Source organism: Herpailurus yagouaroundi, unplaced genomic scaffold (assembly GCF_014898765.1).
Source record: "Herpailurus yagouaroundi ecotype Mexico unplaced genomic scaffold, PumYag 142, whole genome shotgun sequence".
In the NCBI taxonomy this organism is placed as follows: Eukaryota; Metazoa; Chordata; class Mammalia; order Carnivora; family Felidae; genus Herpailurus; species Herpailurus yagouaroundi.
This window is the reverse complement of record NW_024412397.1, coordinates 6,568,382-6,579,146: the sequence shown is the minus strand read 5'-3', so window position 1 is coordinate 6,579,146 and position 10,765 is coordinate 6,568,382. Positions and strand designations below refer to the sequence as shown.

The window sequence follows — 10,765 nt, the reverse complement described above, 5'->3', positions numbered from 1 at the left end:
TCTGGTTTAGGAATCAAAGTAATACTGGCTTCATAGAATGAGTCTGGAAGTTTTCCTTCCCTTTCTATTTCTTGGAATAGCTTGAGAAGGATAGGTATTATCTCTGCTTTAAACGTCTGGTAGAACTCCCCTGGGAAGCCATCTGGTCCTGGACTCTTATTTGTTGGGAGATTTTGATAACCGATTCAATTTCTTCGCTGGTGATGGGTCTGTTCAAGCTTTCTATTTCCTCCTGATTGAGTTTTGGAAGAGTGTGGGTGTTCAGGAATTTGTCCATTTCTTCCAGGTTGTCCAATTTGTTGGCATATAATTTTTCATAGTATTCCCTGATAATTGTTTGTATCTCTGAGGGATTGGTTGTAATCATTCCATTTTCATTCATGATTTTATCTGTTTGGGTCATCTCCCTTTTCTTTTTGAGAAGCCTGGCTAGAGGTTCGTCAATTTTGTTTATTTTTTCAAAAAACCAACTCTTGGTTTCGTTGATCTGCTCTACAGTTTTTTTAGATTCTATATTGTTTATTTCTGCTCTGATCTTTATTATTTCTCTTCTTCTGCTGGGTTTAGGCTGCCTTTGCTGTTCTGCTTCTATTTCCTTTAGGCGTGCTGTTAGATTTTGTATTTGGGATTTTTCTTGTTTCTTGAGATAGGCCTGGATTGCAATGTATTTTCCTCTCAGGACTGCCTTCGCTGCGTCCCAAAGCGTTTGGATTGTTGTATTTTCATTTTCGTTTGTTTCCATATATTTTTTAATTTCTTCTCAAATTGCCTGGTTGATCCACTCATTCGTTAGTAGGGTGTTCTTTAACCTCCATGCTTTTGGAGGTTTTCCAGACTGTTTTCTGTGGTTGATTTCAAGCTTCATAGCATTGTGGTCTGAAAGTATGCATGGTATGATTTCAATTCTTGTAAACTTATGAAGGGCTGTTTTGTGACCCAGTATATGATCTATCTTGGAGAATGTTCCATGTGCACTCGAGAAGAAAGTATATTCTGTTGCTTTGGGATGCAGAGTTCTAAATATATCTGTCAAGTCCATCTGCTCCAATGTCTCATTCAGGGCCCTTGTTTCTTTATTGACCGTGTGTCTAGATGATCTATCCATTTCTGTAAGTGGGGTGTTAAAGTCCCCTGCAATTACCACATTCTTCTCAATAAGGTTGCTTATGTTTATGAGTAATTGTTTTATATATTTGGGCGCTCCGGTATTCGGCGCATAGACATTTATAATTGTTAGCCCTCCTGATGGATAGACCCTGTCACTATTATATAATGTCCTTCTTCATCTCTTGTTATAGCCTTTAATTTAAAGTCTAGTTTGTCTGATATAAGTATGGCTACTCCAGCTTTCTTTTGGCTTCCAGTAGCATGATAAATAGTTCTCCATCCCCTCACTCTCAATCTAAAGGTGTCCTCAGGTCTAAAATGAGTCTCTTGTAGACAGCAAATAGATGGGTCTTGTTTTTTTATCCATTCTGATACCCTATGTCTTTTGGTTGGCGCATTTAATCCATTTACATTCAGTGTGATTATAGAAAGATATGGGTTTAGAGTCATTGTGATGTCTGTATGTTTTATGCTTGTAGTGATGTCTCTGGTACTTTGTCTCACAGGGTCCCCCTTAGGATCTCTTGTAGGGCTGGTTTAGTGGTGACAAATTCCTTCAGTTTTTGTTTGTTTGGGAAGACCTTTATCTCTCCTTCTATTCTAAATGACAGACTTGCTGGATAAAGGATTCTCGGCTGCATATTTTTTCTGTCTAGCACACTGAAAATCTCGTGCCAATTCTTTCTGGCCTGCCAAGTTTCAAAAGAGAGATCAGTCACGAGTCTTATAGGTCTCCCTTTATATGTGAGGGCACGTTTACCTCTTGCTGCTTTCAGAATTTTCTCTTTATCCTTGTATTTTGCCAGTTTCACTATGATATGTCATGCAGAAGATCGATTCAAGTTACGTCTGAAGGGAGTTCTCTGTGCCTCTTGGATTTCAATGCCTTTTTCCTTCCCCACTTCAGGGAAGTTCTCAGCTATTATTTCTTCAAGTACCCCTTCAGCACCTTTCCCTCTCTCTTCCTCCTCTGGGATACCAATTATGCGTATATTATTTCTTTTTAGTGTATCACTTAGTTCTCTAATTTTCCCCTCATACTCCTGGATTTTTTTTATCTCTCTTTTTCTCAGCTTCCTCTTTTTCCATAACTTTATCTTCTAGTTCACCTATTCTCTCCTCTGCCTCTTCAATCCGAGCCGTGGTGGTTTCCATTTTGTTATGCATTTCGTTTAAAGCGTTTTTCAGCTCCTTGTGACTGTTCCTTAGTCCCTTGATCTCTGTAGCAAGAGATTCTCTGCTGTCAGCTATACTGTTTTCAAGCCCAGCGATTAATTTTATGACTATTATTCTAAATTCACTTTCTGTTATTTAAATCCTTTTTGATCAGCTCATTAGCTGTTGTTATTTCCTGGAGATTCTTCTGAGGGGAATTCTTCCGCTTGGTCATTTTGGATAGTCCCTGGTGTGGTGAGGACCTGCAGGGCACTTCCCCTGTGCTGTGGTGTATAACTGGAGTTGGTGGGCAGAGCCGCAATCAGACCTGATGTCTGCCCCCAGCCCACCGCTGTGTCCACAGTCAGACTGGTGTGTGCCTTCTCTTCCCCTCTCCTAGGGGCGGGATTCACTGTGGGGTGGGGTGGCCTGTCTGGGCTACTTGCACACTGCCAGGCTTGTGATGCTGGGGATCTGGCGTCTTAGCTGGGGTGGGTAGGCAAGGTGCACGGGGGCAGGAGGGGCAGACTTAGCTTGCTTCTCCTTAGGTGATCCACTTCAGGAGGGGCCTTGTGGCAGCAGGAGGGAGTCAGATCCGCTGCCGGAGGTTTGGCTCCGCAGAAGCGCAGAGTTGGGTGTTTGCGCGGAGTGAGCAAGTTCCCTGGCAGGAACTGGTTCTCTTTGGAATTTTGGCTGGGGGATGGGCAGGGGAGATGGCGCTGGCGAGCGCCTTTGTTCCCCACCAAACTGAGCTCTGTTGTCCGGGGGCTCAGCAGCTCTCCTTCCCTTTGTCCTCCAGCCTTCCCGCTTTCTGAGCAGAGCTGTTAACTTATGACCTCCCAGACGCTATGTCGCGCTTGCTGTCGGAACACAGTCCGTCAGGCCCCTCCGCTTTTTGCAAGCCAGACTCGGGGGCTCTGCTTGGCCGGCGAGCCGCCCCTCCGCCCCGGCTCCCTCCCGCCGGTCCATGGAGCGCCACCGCCTCGCCGCCCTTCCTACCCTCTTCCGTGGGCCTCTCGTCTGCGCTTGGCTCCGGCGCGGAGTCCGCCACTCTAAGAAGGAAGCGCTTTCATTTGCTTTATGAAATTCATGACTTTTTTCCAAATTTCGAGGGAATATCTATTAAGAGGTAATATTTATTACCACATTAATTTAAGGTAAATTCATAATTTCAAAAATACATAATATTAAGAAAGATTTACTCTTTCAAAAATATGATTGTTTTCAGTGTTATATGTACACAGAGATGACCTATATACTAGCTTTTAAGAGTGTGTACTTTCTGAAAATTAATTTAATACTGAAAGTAATACAAACTAATATTGAGGATTATTTCCATACAGAGAATGGTCATCTACTGATAAATGTATTATTTATAAAATAAGGTTTCTCAGTGGATATAAAGCACAAAAAAAACTTCCTTTAATAATTTGACAGTATAATTTATTTATCATGAATTTAATTAAACAGAAGCAAGATTGCCAAAAAAATATTGAAAACCTGATCCTTAAATATAAAAATAATAATAAAAATAATTAATCAATTCTTCACGTACTTTCGTATGAAGGTTTTCTTATCCTCCCTGTTCCTTTTTTTTTGGCTAATTTCAACTAAAAAAAAAAAAAACCTATGGTATGATTTATTTATGGCTTTTGTCTTGGAAAAAAGTCAAAAAGTCACACATTGAGGAGAGCAATAACTTCTCCACCTAAATTCAAATGTATCCTCTTTCCCCTCTAAGTTTTACTATTTGAATAGCTATATAATCACGTTCTTGCCAAAACTATTATGAATAAATTTTTCCAGCCTCATTTAAAAAATACATAGTTTTTGTGTAAGCAATTGAGTGCAAAATAGAATTAACATCACTATGCTAAGTACTCTATTTCATAAAACTTAAGTTGCCATTAATTGAAGATGCATAATATTTTGCATCTAAAGAAAAAAGGCTACTAATTAAAGTGTAATGTATCAGTAGGGTTCTGGGGAAAGACAGAAACCACAGCAGTTATTTGAACAGAGAGAATTTAAGGTGTCATAGAAGTGTTAAAAAGTACAACTTGTATTATCATTGGAAAGGTAGATAGATACATAGATAAATAGAAAGATAGATGGTAGATAGGTAGATAGATGATAGATACATAGAGTGATAGAGATAGACAGACAGACAGATAGATAGATGATAGATAGGTAGAGATAGATGAAAAAATAGCTGAGAAACAATAGGGAGAAATTGAAATTACTAAAATCTAGAAGACGGTACTCACAGGAATGAGACACACGTCTGAGAAGACACACTGTTTTCTCTGAGGTAAGGCCTTTGATCAGAAGAAAATGTTGCACAAGACTGTACATTAGACATCCGCCATGTCTGTGGATGATGGATGCTGGCAGAAAGAATCATGGAAAGGGAAGCAATTCCATATACAGAATACCTGTCTATCCCAGTGAAGACAAATTCCTACCTCCACCAACATGGAAGTGACCCAGTGTAATTAACTGCCATATGTTGGTTGCTGTCCTCCAAAACATGATGTCACCTTGGAACTCTATGGGTGTTAGCTATTGATAGATTAAGGACTCAGTGCTGGAAATACCCAGATAATCCTCAATGGGAGAGTTGTTGCTGTTGACCCCATGCATGGTTTTCTTTCCACCACCACAGCCACTGAGTAGTACATGGACTCTTTAAGCAAAAACAATGAAGTGGCTGATGGTAGAGGCTTCCACATCTATAGAACATGCATCTTGCCAACCTGGTTGTTGAGAGCCTCCTCTGTAATGGATGCCTTTGCTGACCTTTCAGCAAACGTGGCTCACACGGCTGGCTCTCATTGGGCATGCCGATGTACCATGCTCTCTGCTCTCTGTTGTGCTGATACCACGCTAAGGCGACGCCAGATTTCTTGGTTGCCAATGAATTCTGATTATTTTCAAGTCGCAGAACACGGAGCCTGAAAATTAACAACCTAAGAGACATCCATGTAGATTATCGCTTCCGCTCATTTCTAAGTCCAGAACAACCAGACACGAAAATATACCACCCCGAATCCTTCCTACCTGGAGAATGTACGTTAACCACTGTCTTTCAATACCACTGTTCAATCATGCTGTAAAGGTCCAGCTTTTCTTTTTTTAATGTCAGTATATTTTGCTCAGCTCTCTCTTAATTACACCACAGTTTTTTGTTTGTTTGTTTGTTTGTTTGTTTCCCTCCTATATCAACTGTGTGTAAGGAATGGCTCTTCAGTCAACAGATGAATATTTAGAGGAGACAAAGCATCAAGAATCATTGAGCAACCTGGTCACGTAACTTACTTGTACCTCTAGATGTTCTTGAGGCCAATGTATTATATACTATTTCCGTTAATAATAGAATCCTTCTTATACTATGTAATATGATTTTGTGGGTCAGGTAAACATAATTCATGATATAAATTTAAGTCACTTAATGTCCAGAGGTGTCCATCAATGTTTTTCAGAAAAACGTATTGATCTTTTGTAGAGAGCATACATTTGCTCCAAAACCCCGGAGTCCCTCTCCGGGGCCGTATTGGCAAAGTCCAGCCAGACGCAAGCTGTGTGGCCACAGTGTAGTTGAGAAAGTCCCAGCTCTGATGCTGTCAGCCAGGTAGAGAAGACCGGGTTTGGAGCTGACAGCCACTGACTTAACGACTGGCCACCTTCCATGTCATCTGTTGTAAGCCCACCCTGATTTCAGATATGTTAAATACGAAATAATTTATTATTATAAACAATAATTTATTAAGTATGCATTCACTTATTTATTTGCTTACCTGTTTATTCAGCTACTTATTTTAATACTTCTCTGAATAGCCTAAAATAAACTGAAAGCACAATATTTCAAGTTTGACATATCTATACGTTTGCAACACCATCACGAAATGAAAACAAGGAACATTCCCCCCACCCTCAAAAGTATTCCACCCTCCCCCTATCCCCAGGCCCCAGGTGACCACTGATCTACTTCCTGTCTAATACAATATATTTTATTTCCTAGAATTTTATAAAACTCACAGCATGTGGTATGGAAACTCTTTGCTTGGCTTCTTTCTCTCACCATATTTACTTTCATTCATGTTGTATCTTGTATAAATACCTAATTCTTTTTATTGTTATGTAGTATTGAATGTATAACTGTAAAGCCGTGTACATTGATGGATTTTTGAGTGGCATCCAGGTTTGACTAGTCCGTGACTTGCTTCTATCATCTTGGGAAAATACCTAGGAGCGTAATCCCTGAATGTTATACTTCATTTTCATCCAGGCCAAATATTTTAATAACTTTGCTTTAAACTTCTTCTTTGATCCATAGTTTACTTAAAAGTGTCTGGTTTAATTTCCATATTTTTGGAGCTTTCCCAGCTATCTTACCAGCATTCATTTTTCGTTAAATGCCTTTATGCTTTGAGCATATAACTAACATTATTTCTGTTCTTTTAAATTTGTCTTTTTCTTATGGCCAAAATATGTTTTATCTTGCATGTTCCCAACGTACTTGAGAGAATGGGTGTTTTCTGTTATTGACTGACTCATTTAAATGACCCTTTTGGCAAGTTTGCTGATGCTGTTTATAGGTCATTACATACTTACACATATTTGGCCTAATTGCTCTATCGATTATCGAGACCCACATATTGGAAATTATAATTGGAGCTGTGGATTTCTTATTTCTCCTTTCAGTTCAATTATCCTAGTATTTGGTTTAAGTGCTTCAAATCTCTGTTGTTCGATGCATAGCTGGGCTTCTTATGTCTTCTTTGAGAGTCGCTAGCTTTCTCATTATAAAATATCTGCCTTTATTACTAATAACATTGTTTGTTCTGAAGTCTATTTTGTCAAATAGTAATGCAACGACTCCAACTTTCTTAAAGTCAGTGTTGGTGTGTTCGCTTTGCCCTCCACGGACTGTAATCTATCTCTATATTTGCAGCATGTTTCTCATAGACACCATATTCAATCTTCCACCTTACTTATTGTGTATTTTACCACTTGTGCCTTGTTTCCACTTTCTTCTTTTGCTGGTTTCTCTTGGTTAATTGAGCATCTTGCTGTTAAGAGAAAACTCTGTGTCTCTTACATTTGTGCGTATTTTCTGAACAGAGCCTTTGACAGCTTTTGTTCCGTGCCATCCTTTCAAATATGTCTGTGCAACAAATCGTCCTGGAAGATAGTATCCTTTCCTGTGGGACACTTTATCCAAGATAGTAAAAATATTGTCTCCTTCTGGGCACATGGGGGGCTCAGGTGGTTGTGCATCTGACTCTTGATTTCAGCTCAGTTCATGATTTCGGGATTGTGGGATCAAGCACTGTATTTTGCTCCAGGCTGAGTGTGGAGCCTGCTTAAGATTCTCTCTTTCTCCCTCTGCCCCTCTCCTCTGCTCACACCCACTTTCTTTCAAATATATATATATATATATATATATATATATATATATATATATATATACTTATACACACACACACACACACACACACACACACACATATTGTCTCCTTCCAACACAGTTTGGGTAGTTTTGAGGACAGCCCTCTTCTAACAGATTGGGGTTTCTTACATTCATATTTCTTCTCCTTACCACAGCCCACCATGTGAGTGCATGTTCAGTGACATTTGACACATTGCCCTGTGGGACTTGGGGATTGAAGGACATGCATTGTGGACTGAATGTTTGTGTCTCCCTAAAATCCGTGCGTTGAAATCCTATCCCCAATGTGATAATACTTGGAGATGGGGTTTTTGGAAGGTAATTAGGGTGGAGACCTTATGATGAGATTCATGTCCTTATAAAAAGAGACCTCAGAAAATTAAAGAAAAAAGATGTGCTTGAGTTCTCCTTAAGGTAAAATACTAAGGAGATCGTTCCTTGGGAGACAGTTATTACAGTTACTGATCATAATTATTTTAAATAATGCTGTCGTAGAGAGTGTCATGAAAAATGATTCAATATAAAGACAGGTACAGGTTGGGCCAGTGGCTAACAGTTTGGCTGTTAGCATTCATTTTCCTCACAGACATTTTTCACCCGCAAGATGAATGGCGTTCACTGAAATCTGGCTCCTGGAAATGGATACGTGAGGTCCTGCACAGTGGGCCGTGTAGGGTTTGAGATCCTGTTCCCAAAAGGGGCGCATTCTGGCTAGTGCTACAGGAAGGGTCTCAAAGATTACGGCTGCTGCCAGGAGACTCTTGACTCCCAATGCCCAGAGATTACCAGGCTGGCTGGGGTAACTCACCATGACCAGCAGCTGGAGGTAGGGTTTCTTACAAATAATAGGAGCAATGAGAGATAAACAGAGCCTGAGTCTTCAATCTGGGTAATATCGTGTGCTCCCATGCCCTCATGCTGGTAATGAACCTTCCCATATAGCCACACGAGGCTGAAAATAGCAAGGTCATCGAGAACTCAGATGCCTCATGAATGGAGGGTTTGAACATCCCACCGGGCAAGCCACCAGGCCTGCTGAGCTGACAGTTGTAGGAAAGGGGAACTTAGAAGGGAGAATGCAGAAGGAGGAGATGATAGAAACCAACCCCATGATCACTGGAAGCAAAGGTTCTGTAGTTTGGACTAAGTTCTCTCTGCTCAGGGTTCCCTCACCAACCAGGGGCCAGGGACTATGGAGAAGGTGTTTTCTGAACCTGTGTGGTGAGGGCACTCTGCGTGTAATAACGAGTCATCTGTGGTGGCCATGAGAATGTGCCTCAAAGACCTCCAAATATCGAGACTGTGGCTCTGCTACTGCCCTCTGAAATCTACCGTTGCATTTTCACTGAGGCCGTTCTTCCACAGGGCTGCTTCCAGTCAATAACTGAGTGTCATTACGGAATGGACTAAAGGAGACCCATCCTTGTAAGGTAGGTCTGTTCTTTTAATGGGTGGCCTTGGCTCAGAGATAACCTCCTGCGTGTACTAAATTTTCCTTAGGCGACACTGATCCGTGTTTCCATAAAAAATTCCTCCCTCTTTGGAGCATTTGAGGTAGGACTTGAATCACAGTATGACAGCCCTGGACCCCAAATAAAATCTCTTTACTTCTAATTTAACCTGAACATCTGATTTTCAGATTTTGCTGCCAATCAATAAATTCTTCAGTTCTCTCTCCTACTATGCCATGGGTCACTCCTCTTTATTTATGATCATTTGAATCTAATGAATAACACTCTTAATGTCACAGTTCCTTATGGTATCAATGTCCTTATTGATGATCTTTGAAATAATCTAGCTTCTTAGATCTTTGAATTTCTCTTCTAATTACCTTATTGTGTGTCTTATTATCAGCCGCTAATTCTCATTGTCATGTACTAGAGCTCTTTGTCACCTGTAACTTCAATGCCTCCATAATTCCAGTTTCAGATTCCCTGCTCTCTCGCTCTCCTTCTGCTGTATTTCCATCTGTTACAACACTTGAACCTAACTAAGACCCACCACCATTGGGGCTATCTCATTTTGCATGACGGCATGCATTTGATATCTTCACTTTTTTTTTTTTTTTTTTGGTATCTTTACTTTTCAACACAAATTCCATGAGCCTTTATTGTATCCACTCCCATGCTGAGAACTTCTCATCTTTGCTTGGTTAACTCTAACTCCTAACCCTAACCTGAACTTTCTATGTTGTTTGCTAATTGAACTTTGCCAGAAAGAACTAAAACATCTTTGGCGATTAAACTCACTTTAAATTATAGGTAATGTGGATCTCTCAAGGATCAACCTAAAGGACTACATCTAAGAGAATCTAGCAAAAATCAAAGTGATAAAGTTTGTATTGTAACCAGAGAAAGGTTAAGAGTGGGAGAATGACAAGTATGTTAAGAAGCTGCCGTGCTCACTCTCAGGTGGAGCTTTAGGAGATGATGTGAGTGAAACTGGAAAGTGAACTAGATCTGCAGAAGGTAGTTGCATGAACAGGGGGAGGTTATTAGAAGCCTGGACATCCTGAGGGTATATTAAGTAATGGATCAGATCAAGTCAGAAACTAAAACAAATTAGCAAGCAAAACAAGGGTAGGGCTTATAAGGAGAGGCAGGAACTAAAGTTACAGATGGCCAGGTGTTAAATTCTTTTAAGGGAGGTCATCACAAGCTGTGAGGTCGTCTGATGACCTGCCAGCTGAACCCCAGCAATGAGGCTCTCCACCCCTTCCCCGTCCTTGGAACATACTGTCTGCTTGCCTTCCCAGCTCCCAGATACTGTCCCAGGGATGCAGCCTTGAGATCAAATGAGGTGTTGAGACCATCTGGGTAGTATACATGACTGAATCTGCAAAGGTTCTCCATACACTTTTAAGATTGTGGCTGGTGGGTACAAGAATCTATTGGTCTTGTGTCCACCCAAGACCAGCTTCATACTTACCTTCCCTTGCCCATTACACCTGCCACTTAACAACCTGGAGAGTCCTCCTTCTCTCCTCCTTCTGTTCCTCCCCTCCATGCACGAAGACTGTTTCAGATTACTCCAAGAAAGCTCCAGAGGAGC

The 10,765-nt window shown here is 40.7% G+C and overlaps 1 long non-coding RNA gene across 1 annotated transcript in view; it reads left to right on the top strand.

Moving 5' to 3' along the window:
• The window catches only part of LOC121032806 (uncharacterized), a 181,210-nt gene extending 172,066 nt beyond the window's left edge, over positions 1-9,144 (top strand). The window contains exon 3 of the long non-coding RNA XR_005791491.1: positions 9,080-9,144. This is a non-coding gene — a long non-coding RNA (uncharacterized LOC121032806). The remainder of the gene's footprint in view (positions 1-9,079) is intronic.
• The last annotated feature ends 1,621 nt before the right edge of the window (positions 9,145-10,765 follow it).